Raw genomic sequence first — 11,385 nt, forward strand, 5'->3', positions numbered from 1 at the left:
CCCTCTCTCTGATTTCTTCTTGTTTTATTTTTTCCTCTCTTCCCTTATCATCCTCTATTTTGTTTCTTAAATTCTACATATGAGTGAGATCATAGGACGACTCTCTTTCTCTGATTGACTCATTTCACTTAGCATAATACCATCCACGTCATTGCAAATGCCACGATTTCATTCATGATGGCTGCATAGTATTCCATTATGTTTATATACCACATCTTCTTTATCCATTCATCAGTCGATGCACATCTGGGCTCTTTCCATAGTTTGGCTATTGGGGACATTGCTGCTATGAACATTGGGGTACAGTTGTCCCTTCAGATCACTTCATTTGTATCTTTGGAATAAATACCCAGTAGTGTGATTGCTGGGTCATAGGGTAGCTCTACTTTCAAATTTTGAGGAACCTCCATGCTGTTTTCCAGAGTGGCTGCACCGACTTGCATTCCCACCAACAGTGCAGGAGGCTCCCCTTTCTCCGCATCCTTGCCAGCATCTGTCATTTCCTGACTTGTTAATGTTAGCCATTCTGACTGGTGTGATATGGTATCTCACTGTGGTTTTATTTGTATTTCCTTGATACTGAGTGATGTTGAACATCTTTTTTTTTTTTTTAATGTGTGTATTGGCCATTTGTGTGCTTCCTTTGGAGAAATGGCTGTTCATGATTTTTGCCCATTTCTTGATTGGATTATTTGTTTATTTTAGAAAGAGAGAGCATAAGCCATAAGCAGGAGGTGGAGGGGCAGAGGGAGAAGGAACAGCAGACTCCATGCTGAGCTCCAAGCCCATGCAGAGCTCAGTCTCACGACCCTGAGATCATAACCTGAGTCGAAATCAAGAGTCGAACACTTAACCAACTGAGCCACCCAGGTGTCCCTGCATGCTTTATTTTTTAATGAGCAACTTAACCCAAATAGTGAAAAGTGAGGAGAAGAAAAGACGAGGCTGCTAGTGAACAGTGTCTCTGTCCACACTGCTCCATCCATCCAGCAGACAGTTTTCTCTTGTTTTCTGGGGATGTTTTGCATAGGTGTGAGCCGCTCCCCACTTCCATTTCCACAAACGGCTTCCTGTGCCCTGTGTTCTCCACCTTGCCTCCTTCTCCTCAGTGGGTCTTGGAGCGCACTCCCTCTCGGTCCACACAAACACTCTCCTGTTCATTGATACATTGTGCAGTGTTCCTGCGTGTTCACTCATTAAATGTGATTTTTTAAAATTCAGTCCTTCTTGACGGATAATCTAATATTTTTTATTTAATTTAATTTAAGAATATTTTTTACATGTAGAAGGTTTTTTTTCTAAAATGTTAACATAATTACCTTTTCCAATATTCCTTGTTTGGCTTTTGGCTTTGAGTGGTAATTAGAAAGGAACATTCTCTCATGTTTTCTTCTACTACTTTCATAATTAATATCATCTTTAATCCACTTGGATTTTAACCTTTTACCTCATTTCAGAAGACTACCCACGAGACTGGCAGCCTGACTTCTTCATGGATTTCCGAGCCTCCGTTTGTGTGTGTGAACTTCCTGCACCTGCTGGATGTTTCTGGGCTTCCCACAAGCTTTCCGTGCATCATCCGTGATGCGCTATAATTTATGTTATGACCTGGTAGAGTATTGCTCTCACGTGTCTTGGAATTTTCATAAATATTACTTTTTATTTCACATGCTTCCAGATGGTCGTGCTGCGTTCTCCAAGAATTAATGATTATTTCTGTGCATTTAGGGAAACTTGCTGTCCTTCTCTCCTCCCATTGTCACCAGTTATAAACTGTGCTCCAAGAGGGCACACCTCACTCGTGGGAACCCCGGGACCCTCACCCCCTGGGCTGTTCAGGTCTGTGTGAGAGGGCCCGGGTCCGAGGCTGGGGGACACGCAGCTCACAGCACGAGGACATTCTCCAGGAGCCTGAGGCACAGGCCTGTGCAGGAGCGACGGCCACCCCACAGTCTGTCCCGTTTCCAGGCTTCCTGGCTTTGCACAGCCCTTCTTGGTGTGACAGCAACATGTGTGCATGTGCACACACACAATAGGCGCTTCACACGCTATACATGCATGGGGTACACACCACACACTGTCCACAAGTCTGCAGGAAATGCATGAAACGCGCTACACACGCGTGAAAATAAATTTTAAAAATATAAAGTATATGACGTTCCTGTTTGCTGGGTTTGATGGCCTCTGGTGGTTTCTCTTTTGTTCCAGTCTATTCCTTCCTATTTGTTCTTGTCTAGCAAAAAGCTGACCCCAGGCCTCTGGATGTCTGGATGCTCTGTGAGGAGTGGACGGTGCTGTGCCCGCTCAGGGACCCCACCCCCAACCCATCCCCGACCCTCTTACTGACCGCAGGCTCTTTTGAGAGGTCAGCTGAACCCTGGCTTGGTTTCTAGAGGCCGAGCCGGTCCTCACACATGAGCATGCAGAGGAAGCACAGACACATTTTTGTGAAAACCTTGTCTTCTGGATCTGGGTCCCGAGAGCCTGCTGCAAGTCAACAGCCAACTCCCTGGGCTGCGATTCCCCTTCCTTCCCAACCTCACCCGCGCAGCCGTCCAGTTCTTTCAGCAGGTGGAAGAAAAGGCCTTTGCAAGGTGCTTTACATTTCAGAGCCCATTACGGTGCGAGGCAGGGTCCCGCGGTCGTCACACGTGTGCATTAGGAAGTATACGTCAGCCTCCACTTCGGAGGCAAATTAACAGTCGGGCACCGTGAGAGCCAGGCTCGATCTGCATAAGGATGACTCCGTCTCCAGGTCTCCCGGGCCTGGGTGTGAGGTGCTGATCCGTGCTTCTCACTGATAAGCAAAATATTTCCAGAGCGTGAAGAATTCCGCAGTGTGCAAAGAGGATAACCGTAATCTGCACCCGCACGCCGGGTCCTGGGCGGCCTCGCGATGCGCAGCCGTCCAGGCTAAGCTCTCTATTAGAGCCCCACGAAAGGTCCCCGCATTTGAATGAGGCCTCTTCTGCATGTGAAAACCGGGCTGGGAGGGAGCACGCCTTTAATTAGGGAGGCATTTGGAAGCAGAGGCCTAAAATGTTCACTTTTGTGATGCTAAACTGCTGAGTGTTTTCAGACACTTTGTCATCTTCGGTAAACAGTTCTGTTCTGATTTATTTCATAGAAAGGGAAGGAGCGGCCTGCCTTCCCTGGACAGGACCCGAGTCGGTTGGTATGGCTATCTAGGTTATGGGAAATTCAAATCCAACTGTTTGATGAAACATAGAAATGTGTTTAAATACAGGATTAGACTTCTAATATATGAAGCAGTCAGGAGATCAAAAGGCTCAAAAGTCTTGCTGAAAAGGGCGGAGGGCTCCTGGGGGCGCTTTCCAGCCAAGTGACTAAAGAGGGTTTGCCGTGTGCTCCGTCCAATCTGACTTCAACATGAAGATACAGGCAGGGTGGAGCAGAGAGGGTGGCGGCCCGGAGCTGGGGCCCAGCACCCCAGCTCCGGTTCTGGCTCCAGCACTCACAGGAAAAGGGGCATTTGGCCCCCAGAGTGAGTGGGGCCCGGACAATGACCGGAAAGCCCCCAGGAGGCTTCCCGAGGACCAGGGGTTGAGGGACACCGACAGGAATGTGATTTCTTAAACCTGTGTCGTATTCTTCCCGGTGTGGACAGCAGCAACGCAAGCCAGACTGAACCATCTGGCGTCCCTCACGAGCTTTGGAAGGTCAAGTTCGGATTTCTGGAATGAGGCTCGGCAGCCACAGGAGACTGCAGCCCCGTGTCCACGCCACCGAGGACACCCGGGAAGACCTGTGTGGTCCTCGGAGACCGACCGGTAGGTCCACCTGTCTTGGGAACCTGGACCCGCCCTTCCGTTTTTGGCCTTTAGAAAGATCCTTTTAACATTTTCCACACGTCGGTGAGTGCGTTCATGTTTGAAAATGTTCACGTGGGCAGTAATTGAGGAACTAACAGAGAAGATGATTCAAAGTAGGTCAGCAATCCAGCCAGGACTAAGAAATGTCTCATTTCTATTCCTCTAGTAATCTGCCAGACTTCATATTTTATTCACTCACTCATAGATGGTTTCTGTCTCCGTCTCTCTCTATACTTAGCATTTCATGCAAGTGAAAATTTTAAGAACTGGACTTTTAATACCACTGTTTAGAATCTTATTTTTATGACTATTTTCTATAGATACAATCTTGTGCGTCACCCTTTGCATAAATAAGTATAGGACTGGTCGTTATGTTCTTTGTTACAGACTTGGAGACATTTCCGTGTCTTCTGACTCGGCCGCAGCTTTGGAAAATGTCTTGTTATGGGATCTGTCTCTGCAACCTCTCCCGGTTTAATTAATTTAAATGCTTATAAGTCAACGGTTCTTCCTCCGTTTTAGAGATTTTTAAGTATGTTTTGAAAATGCAAAACATGAACTTGTCAGTCAAATTAAGAAGCAGCAGGAAGCATTTCGGCGCACAGGGAGACGGGTCAGAAGGCCACGGGATGCACTGCTCACCAGCACGCCTCTCGTGGCCACAGCCTCCCCGTGGACCGAATCGGCGCACGAAGCCCGGGAGGGCAGAGGCGCAGAGTGACCGGCACACTCCGAGTCCAGCACCTGTGTTTACATCACGGCTTCTCTCTTTCCCCATCCTACAGTCCTGAGAAATTTACTCTCTGAGCCCTGATGGTTTCATCTGTGAAATGGGGACAGATGGTGGTGACTCCAGATACCAGCAACTGAGCCAGAGCGTATGACAGGTGTGGCTTGGAGCCGGAACACGGCCACACTCGAGATGTGGACTCGAAGATCTACCCCAAATGGGATGTTAAGTTGTTGGCAGAGGACTTGGTTTGGACTTTTAAGAATTCCCCGGGTGATGCTGTTTGGTGGGCAAGCCCGGGAGGCCGCCTACGGAAAGCAGCCAAGGGGACGGGTTTGTAGAACCCGCTCTCCTGCTTCCCCAGAGATTCCTGTTGGGTTCTAAACGCTCGGCTTGGAAGTTTCTTGCCATTTCCTGGCAAAGTTACTGGCCCATCCCAGATGTCACTCTGTGCCTTGCCGCTTTGAAGGCGATGAGTGTAAGTACTTCCTAGTATCTGTGGAGGCCACAGGACTGCAGGGCCCTCCAGCCAGATTATGGAGGTCCACAGATGCCTTTATCGTCATGTCCCCAAATGTCTTTGTTTACAGAAGTGAAGCTTGACGGGGCTGCCTGGGTGGCTCAGTAGGTTGAGCGTCTGCCTTTGGCTCAGGTCATGATCTCAGGGTCTGGGATTGAGCCCCCGGTCAGGCTCCCTGCTCTCCCTCTCCGCCTGTTTGTACTCCCTCTGTCGCTGTTTCTCTCTGTCAAATAAATCAACAAAATCTTTCAAAGATAAATAAAAATTGACAATATACTGTATTCTCCACGTGCACTAGATTCTAGTTCCATGACCCAAATATTTTGTTTCCTGAGTTACGTATTTGACTTTTCCCTAGAAACATGGCTATGCCTCCTGGTCTCGTCACATCTGCTTGTGCGGTGATGTCTCCGGTCCGTCTTTCCCTCTGGGCTCACACGCTCTCTTCACGCCGGGAACCACCTCCCTGTTAGGACGGTGCTGGATGCCTGGTGTGGGCGGCCCCCGCGTGGGGGCGGAGGTGTGCGCCTTCCCTTGGCAGAGGCCGTGCGGCGCAAGCTTCAGTCCTCCTTCCCGTCCTTCCGTCTTTGCTGAGCGGTTGACCACTTACGGATCTTGTCCACGCGTTGTCATCGCAGGTAAAGGAGCAGGGGGATGGGTGGCCTTTACCTTCTGCGGGCCCTGGGCTGCGTCACTAAAAGTCTCTCAACAATCATAAAGGCAAACAGAGCGTGGGGCCGTGGGGTGGGCACACGCCCAGTGCCGTCTGGTGTCCATGCTGCTGGACATCCGTGGCAGTCCCTGTCCCCTGCCCTGGAGAGCTGCTGGCCCTGATGGGTGCCCCCTGCAGCTCTGGGGGACACAGGCTTAGATGTGGGAAGAGCACCCCAAAAGCCAGTGTGAGCCTGGGGGGTACCGAGCTCCTGACCCTGGCTGCTCACCTGTACTAATTCCTACCCCTGAGCCCCTGGTCCCTGGTCCCAGCTCCAAGGACACATCCTCCTGGGACCCATCCTCCTCCCACCTGAGTCTTCTGGAATGGAGATGGCCCCCGCTCGGCGACAGCCAGTCTCCACCTAGAGAGGACGGCTCACAAGAGGAAGAAGAAAGAAAACGAATGCTAGAAAAACAGAAAAGAAAGATGGAGATTTTCTAACTGGACATGGAGGAAACGTGTGTCACTACGGCCCATGACTGGCCCCCGGCTCCAGCAGGTTGGGGGGTCCGGAGCTGTTTGCTGGCACTCCTGATACCCAGGGCACAGGACAGGGGGCCCACAGTGCCCATTCCTCCCTTCACTCTATAGGGGTTAAGCTTAAAACACAGACAAATTAATTAATTAATTAACTATTAGCTACGTGAACACTTAGCTAAAAAAATACAGAAATTCTGTAAACATGATGCTCAAATCTTCTGGAAAACTTTTTTTTTTTTTTTTTTTTTGAATCTTGAATCATATTTCGTGGTTCCGGTGGGAGAAATTAAATTACACTACATTTTATGTAACTTCGACCCAAACTCCTACAATCTTTTTAACTCCACAAAATAATTCTCAAGTTCGCTTCCAGGAATATTTTTGAAAACAAGACTAATGGGGGAAATTTGCAGTAAGGGGCCAAAAAATGTAACATAAAGTTAAAGTAATCCAAACAGAATATGTCAGCTCAAGGATTGGCAGACATGTCGACAGAACAGAAGGGAAAATGTCCGAAATAGTATGAAGTGTTTAGGATGTGACCAACTTGAAATCACAAATGTGTAGGGAAAATGGATTATAAAAACATCGCACTGGGACGCCCGGGTGGCTCAGTCTGTTAAGCATCTGACTCTTGGTTTCGACTCGGGTCCTAGTCTCAGGATGGGGAGATCGAGACCTGTGTCAGGCTCTGCACTGAGCAGGAGTCTGCTAGGGATTCTCTCCCTCTGCCGCTCCCCACCTCCTTCTAAAATATACAAATAAATCTTAAAAAAAAAAAAAAAAGATTGTATGTAAAAGACTGGCGTACTGTTTGGGAAAAAAAATGAACATCGATAAATGCTACATGATGGACATTAAAATAAACATTTAAGTTAAAACTTCCAGTCCAAAAAGAGAAAATGGTGGTATTCTGAAAGGAAATATACATGAATATTTATTTCATTTTGGGGTAAATATTTATTATTAAACATGACATCAATTAGAAGTAAGAATTAGAATTATGAATTAAGAAATTTAATCGACTTTGCTATCTGAAAATTGTTAAAAATCCGTAGAGAAACACACTATCATCAATGACAAAAGAGAGTAAGCTGGGAAAGTAGTAAGAATGGAAGACAGAAGTTCGTACTTTAATATATAAAGAGTTAATTTAAATAAAGAGGCCACAGTGATTTTTTAAAACATACTCTGCAAAGGATATAAGCAGATAATGTGCAGAAGAGAAAAACTGTGAGTGTCAGAAATTAGGAAAAAATGCTGCAGGCTCGCTAGTCATTAAATAGATTCCATCGCTGCTGTAAGAAATTGGCCTCAAACAACACAGACGTGCCACCTGGCAGTGGGCGCATGGGGTGCCTTCCTCTCTGGAGGGGCGAGGGAGGCTCCTGTGGGCTCTGCCCACACCCTCCGCTCACGGCCCCGTCCCTGTCATGTCCTCCTGGTGCTGCTGGCGCTCTGTCCCTGGGTTCTCCCTCCGAGCTTCATCCTTGTCCATGTCTCCTCTGACCACGACCAGGAAAGGCTCTTGCCTCTTAAGGGCGAGTGTGACTACACTGTGGCCAGCGGGTGATCCGGGACGAGCCGTCTGTCTTGAGCTGCTAAAGGAGATTTTGCCACGTAAGGCGGCATTCACAGAGTCCAGAAATTACAATGTGGACACCCTGGGAGTGGGGGGCATTAGTCTATCTACCACAGGCATTTAAGAAATTTAATATCACTTTATTTCATTTATACATATATATATGAAATTTGAATATACCTTTGCTATGTACAAATTCATCTATGTTTTAGTGTGTATTATATAATGTTACAATATGTAACATGTTTATATCATTATATATTTATATTTATTACATATAATAAAGAGATGTTTCAGAAATTAACACATCCTTTGACATCTGTTGAGATTGTATGATTTTTCCATGAATTAATTGATTTTTCTAATATTAAACAAATCTTTGATTCCTGGGATAAATAGCTTGAAATGATACGCAAAATGACTTTTGCGTATCTCGTGTTCAGTTACGAATGCGCCACGATTGTTGTACTTCGGTATGTAAGTGAGCGGCATCTGTAGCTTTCCTCTCTGCATCATCTCCGTTAGGTTTTGGTTTCAGGGTTATGCTGTCCACATAAAGGAATGAGAGAGGATTTTTTTTTTTTTTGTCTTTTTCTTCTTTATTTTACTTCACTGGCTTTTCTTTTTAACTCTGCTCGTGTTTGTGTAACATTGAAATTATTTTTTCTTGACTGTTTCACAGAAGTTCCTGCTCAAACCATCCGTGCCTGAATTTTTCTTTATAAGACAGTATTTGTTTGCTAATTTCCATTCGTTTATGGTTCTGAGACAAATCAGATAGTTTATTTTTGTACCTCTTGGAAGATGTTTAATGTCGTTCATTCATTTGTGTATCCTTCCAGTACATATATTTCTGAATTCCAACAAATGCCTTAACCACTAGGTTTCAGCACAACAGGGTAATAACAGCCCCACTTCATACAATTATCATTAAAATTAAATAATTTAATATATGCACAAGTCTTAGAACACTGCTTGCACATGGAATGTACTGTGAAGGGGACTGGTGTCAAAATTACTCACCCAGCTTCCGTATTTCCAGAGCAAGTTCTTCTCTGGGCCTTGAGTTACTTACAAGCAGTTTTGGTCCCGGTCCAAGATGGCAATGGACTCCCCTGCTCGGGGACACAGCTAGTCCACACTTCCTCGTGAGGACCTGAAGGTTGACTGAATACAAAGGCTTTTCTTGACTGAATACAAGAGTCTTCCATGCGTACACTTTCTATACCTTCAGGCTGGTCAGAAAATGTATCCTGAGTCATTTAATCCTTTGAAATTTGTCAAGATTTGCATGATGGGCCAGTATATGGTCACATCACAATAGTATTGGGTTTTAAGTTATACATTTGCTTGACATTCCTGTGTGCTTGAAAATAACTTGCATTTTGTTATTTTTGGAGGGAGTATTTTAGATCAAGCTTGTTAAGTATGTTCTAATATTCTGATTTTTACTGATTTTTAAAATCTGCTTATTTTGACCAGTTTTAAGATGTGTTTAAACCTTTTATGATTTTAGATTTCTCTTTATAATCAAAACAATTTTTTAAAAAATTTCTATTTAAATTGCAGTTAGCACACAGTGTAATATTAGTTTCACGTGCACAATGTAGTGATTCGACAGTTCCACGCCTGACCCGGTGCTCATCACGACAGGTGCACTCCTTAATCCCCATCACCTGTTTCTCTCCTCCCCCCATCCCCTCTCCCTCTGGTCACCATCAGTGTGTTCTCCGTAGGAAGAGTCCATTTCCTGGCTTGTCTCTCTCTCTGTCCTTTTTCACCCCTTTGCTTCTTTGTTTTGTCTCTTAGAGTCCACATACAACTGAAATCTTAATGTAATTGTCGTTCTCTGAGGGACTTGTTTATTCAGCACACTGCGCTCCGGCTCCGTCCACGTCATTGCAGACAGCAAGATTTCGTTCCATTGCATGTGTGTATGTGCGTGTGCATGTGTGTATGTGTGTGTGTATGTGCGTGTGCATACATCGTATCTTCCCTAGCTGTCCATCTGTGATGGACACGGGAGCTGTTTCCGTAGTTTGGCTATTATAGATAATGCTCCTCTAAGTGATGGGGCGCATGCGTCCCTTTGAATTAGTATTTTTGTATTATTTGGGCAAATACCTAGTAGTGCAAATCAATTTTTGCTTTACATGTCTTAACTCTCTTATTAAGCTCGTGCAAATTTTGATCTGTTCCATCATTTCTCGGCACTGACTCTTATCAGTATGTACTGAACCCCTCCATGTCTATATGTCTTCTACCTGAATGTAACTGGAACGGTTTTTGGCTAATGTTTTCCTGCTGTATCATTTTTCATCTTTTTGTTTTCTTTTTTTTTTCCTTGTTTAAAAAAAAAAATGTCTCTTAGGCATCTTGGAGCTTGCTGAGTAGACACCATGAGCAAAGCTTACCCTCCCGAGCTGAAAAAATTTGTGGAGAACAAATTATCATTGAAATTAACTGGTGGCAGACATGCCCAGGGAATATTGTGGGGGCTCAGTCCTTTCATTCCTCTTGTGATAGAGGGATGTGTGGAGACGGCAGCCAGCAGCCACAGAACAATACCGGAGCGGTTGGTGCTAATAGAGGAAATCGTATCGGGTTAGAAGCCTTGCGACGAATGTAGGCAATGCACGTGTTCATCAGGAGAAACCAGCTCCCCACACGCCCACTCCCCACTGTACTTGTTTTACTACAATATAAACATCGGGTCATGTGCATTTTCATCTTGAACTTTCGTTAAACAAACTTCTATCATAGTCAAAAAAATGTCTCTTAGAAAGGCTTATGGGTTTTGTTTTTCCTTAATCTGTTTTGATAATATTAGAATTTTAATTAAAGCTCTTACTACATTTGTAGTAATTATATTTGATGGTTTATTTAGATTTATTTCTATTGTTTTATTTTGCTGATATGTTTCTTCTGCGGCAGGGCCAACGTCCTGGGAGTCTCACAGACGGCCCCGAGCGCTCCCACAGGCGACCAGAGAAACACTGAAGACATGGCCTTGAAGGGCTGACAACCCGGTGGTCCGTCCACCCTCCTGTCAGATGGCCGCCAGCGTCCGCCGGGCCTTCCTCGCTGCAGGCCCTCGAGCCCGAGCCCACACGCCCCTCCCTCAGCCTCCTCCCTGTGCCCTCAGCCTCATCTGGGACCCCGAGGGACGATCCGCAAACCCCCTGAGTCACCGGGGACCCCGCGGGACGATCCGCAGACCCCCTGACTAACCAGGTGAGCGAGAATGAGCAGATCCGTGTCTCTGCATCAGATGGCTTCACGGGCGCCCCATCTTCCCGCTGTGGTCTCGCCTGCTTCTTAACAGAGACAGACTTCACCTGGCATGGGCATTCCTCTCCTCTGGCTTCAGGGACCTCTGGCAGGTGGCCAGCCTCTCTCTCTTCTTTGTCTCCCTTCCCCTTCCTTCCTGCCCTTGGCCCCACACACCCTCACACTGCATTTACTCCATTCTGGAAAGGACTTTCCTAAACTACAATTTTTCTCCAGGGAAAATGTGCCCACTTT

At 46.1% G+C, this 11,385-nt stretch overlaps 1 pseudogene; it reads left to right on the forward strand.

Moving 5' to 3' along the window:
• Nucleotides 1-10,259: 10,259 nt before the first annotated feature.
• Nucleotides 10,260-10,489, forward strand: LOC111153476 (annotated as a pseudogene).
• Nucleotides 10,490-11,385: the final 896 nt, after the last annotated feature.

This window comes from Enhydra lutris, unplaced genomic scaffold (assembly GCF_002288905.1).
Source record: "Enhydra lutris kenyoni isolate GAN:26980312 unplaced genomic scaffold, ASM228890v2 scaffoldscaffold32, whole genome shotgun sequence".
NCBI classification, from domain to species: domain Eukaryota; kingdom Metazoa; phylum Chordata; class Mammalia; order Carnivora; family Mustelidae; genus Enhydra; species Enhydra lutris.